Source organism: Doryrhamphus excisus, chromosome 3 (genome assembly GCF_030265055.1).
Source record: "Doryrhamphus excisus isolate RoL2022-K1 chromosome 3, RoL_Dexc_1.0, whole genome shotgun sequence".
In the NCBI taxonomy this organism is placed as follows: Eukaryota; Metazoa; Chordata; class Actinopteri; order Syngnathiformes; family Syngnathidae; genus Doryrhamphus; species Doryrhamphus excisus.
The window spans coordinates 491,947-494,871 of record NC_080468.1 but is presented as its reverse complement, the minus strand read 5'-3'; the positions used below and the strand labels follow the sequence as shown (position 1 = coordinate 494,871).

The following is a 2,925-nucleotide window of genomic DNA, read 5'->3' as shown; positions in this document are numbered from 1 at the left end:
TGTCATTTCTGTTGTGCAGGAGCGGGACCCAGTGAGCCCAGTGCGCGGGCTTGCTTTCGGCGAGCCCACATCGGTTTGGCGCAATGTGAACCATCCTGCTCTCCCAAACAGACTTCGGGACCTGTCATGGATGGTAGCCCACGAGATCCTCCCAGTCAGGTCTGTTATGCACTCCCGAGGAATGTCAGCGAACCCAACTTGCCCCCGACCGGGTTGTGGCGCACCAGAGTCGGTGAGGCACCTCCTCTGGGAGTGCAGTGCTGCCGTAGACCTGTGGGCGACAGCCGGCGACCTAAATTTCCCGGACTTGCCAGCAAGGGAGGTCCTAAATGAACAGCTTGTGCTGTACGGGGTGAGCCACCAGAAGTCAACCGACAAAGACTTCGGAAAGCAGTGGCTCGCCCTCGCCGCCATCAAAGACGCCATCTGGACCTCCCGCAACTTGCTGGTAAGGAGGCACAGACAGATCCCCCCCATGGCTGTGATCCGAATGGCTGCAGCAACCCTCACAGCTGCAAGCGGCGGGCCAAGGACACAGCCACAAAGAAGAATCGTCTGTGCCCACCCGGAGGTGGCACCCGGAGCTTCACTGAAAAGGTCTCGGCAGCGGCAGCCTGACTCTCCGAGAGAAGAAGGAGGAGAAAGAGAAGAAGGATAAGGATCTGAGGGTACCCTGACAGTGTCCTGGAGATTAGCTGTCTGGGAGAGTGGGATGTAGAGACTATTGATAAGGACTCACTGCGCTCCTGTAGAGCAGAAGACATTGAAGCTTCTTTTTTATGATATTTTAAAATGTTTTGTACAAATTTTACACATTTTACTGCCCACAGCACTAGTTTTTAACAAAAACAAAAAGTTAATTGAACACTTTTATATTAAATGTGGTGTGTATTTTACCTTTTTTTTTTAAAGGGCAGTTTTCAAAAAATAATGAAATGTGGTGAAAGTTTGTATTAGTGTCAATAAACAGTTTAAAAAAAAAAAAAAAAAATCTGTTCTTATCAGTTTAATATCTGATACGTCCCCCAACAGGGGACTAAATATTAAATTGCTTTTTGAACAGGGAGCTGCGATTGGGGCTTGCGCCATCCGCTCCACGCATCGACCTGGTATTGCAGCGCTTCCAGGAACGGTGCGCTTCTCCTTCTTGTGTAAACAGCAACAGCAGACTCTGGCAGGGTGCATCTTGTGGATGATGCTGAAAGAAATGCACTGAACGTGCTCACGTTCGGTGCCCCCTGAGCAGTAATTCTGCAGAGGAAATGGCTCGTGGTAGCGGGGCACTGTGTCTGCGCACTCCGTGGACCCCATTTCCCTCGCAGCAGCCGGTCTCCAGAGGGTGTCAGCCACTTTTTATCAGCCTTGCCTCCTGCAGTCTCCCACCGGCTCCTGATGCTCAGGTTTCGTGCGCGCTTCCCGGGGCCCTGCGAGTGTCGCATTGATCAACTGCTGGATGGAATCTGACACGATGATCTTGTCTGGTGGAGGCCTTCCAAGTTTCCTCCACAAACCAGTGGCATAAGGGGCTTTTCCGTCTTCCGTTTGGCTTCTCAGGGTCGGGTTTGGTGGCCCTTTGTGTGTTGGCTATGACAAAAAAAGGAAAAAAAAAAAAAAACCACGTGGGATAGCCACAGGCGGTCAGAGCCTGTAAATTGTGCGTCTGCCCCCTCGGTGAGTGAGTGACCCGGTATTTTCTGCTCTCTTGTTTGCGCTTCTGACAGCTTCTGGCTCGGGTTCCAGTGGGCGAAGGGACTCAAAGTGCAGGAGCTGGCCTGTGCGGGTAGGTTTACCATGAACCACAATGTTGTGGCTTCCATCTTGGGTGTCGCTGCTTGCCTTCCTTGGACATAAAGATCCGAAGCGGTTGCCTCTGCGGCTGGGAAGGCCGCTGAGAGCGACAACAGCAATTTGAGCCGCTTCCGCTTGAGTCGGACGGTTGTTTCTGACGGCCACCTGGTCCACTGTGGCCAGTGGTTCCGGTGTGCCGGTAAAGTGGAGGCGCTTGGCCGACGCCCCTTTCTCTGCCTGGTTGCCGTTTTTCATTGAGGTTTCCTGACTGAGAGCAGATCGGCCTCTCGGCTGGTTGGTTGGTTGTCTCCCGCGGACGGGCAGACCTTTCCAGCAAGCGTTGGTAGTGCTGGCCTGGTCGTTTCTTGCTCGAGTCCGGCTGCACTCGCAAGCCAAGGAGCTCGGCACGGCGCTGCACCTGCCTCTTGTTTTAAACACGGGATCAGGGGAGAGCGCGAACGCAGTCCCCCACTATCACAAATTATGCAGTCGAGATTCCCACATTTGGGGAATTCGCAGAGGTCAGCTCAGCCCATGTGCAATGGCTGAGCCTCGCCCTGGGTGAACCACCTTCTTGATCATGGTATCTCCCCTGCCAGGTAAGTATGAATTGGACCGGTCTCGCCCGGAGGAGTCTCTCGCACATGCCACATGCTAAGTGGTGGTCTCATCAGGTCGCCCGCAACAAGCCCAGCCACTGGACCTGTGTCCAAATTCAGAGAACGTACTCTGGTTGTCTCAAGGAGTCGGTCTGTGTGGCTCTCGTGTGACTTCATTCTGAGCAAAGGCAGCGGCAGCAAGTGGCTTAGTGCAGTTGCTGCAGACGTTCAATGGGGAGACTGGAGTACTGACTCCACGTGCCTAGTCACACCATGTAACATGAGAGGCCAATATGTTTAAACCTGACACGTGTAGACATGCGAGGTCGTCATGAGTCAGTGGGTTGTCAGGTTCAAACTCCTGTGACACTTGTAAAAAAACACTTAAATGCAGGAATACAGAAGAGACAGACAACAATATTCAAAGTTACTCGCAGCGAGGACAGTGAAACCACATACCCAGTGGCATGCCGCTCCACTGTGAATATGCAGTTCACGCCCCTCTCGTTTTGTTCTCTTTCAGGGGTCCCCTACGGCA

General features: G+C 53.0%; 1 non-coding gene and 1 pseudogene across 1 annotated transcript; one reads left to right on the top strand and one right to left on the bottom strand.

Annotated features, from left to right (window-relative positions):
• Positions 1-966: 966 nt before the first annotated feature.
• On the top strand, positions 967-1,143 carry LOC131126975 (U2 spliceosomal RNA; annotated as a pseudogene).
• A 1,088-nt stretch (positions 1,144-2,231) lies between these two features.
• Positions 2,232-2,395, bottom strand: LOC131126785 (U1 spliceosomal RNA). The gene has a single exon (XR_009129303.1). It is a non-coding gene; the product is annotated as a U1 spliceosomal RNA (small nuclear RNA).
• Between the last annotated feature and the right edge of the window lie 530 nt (positions 2,396-2,925).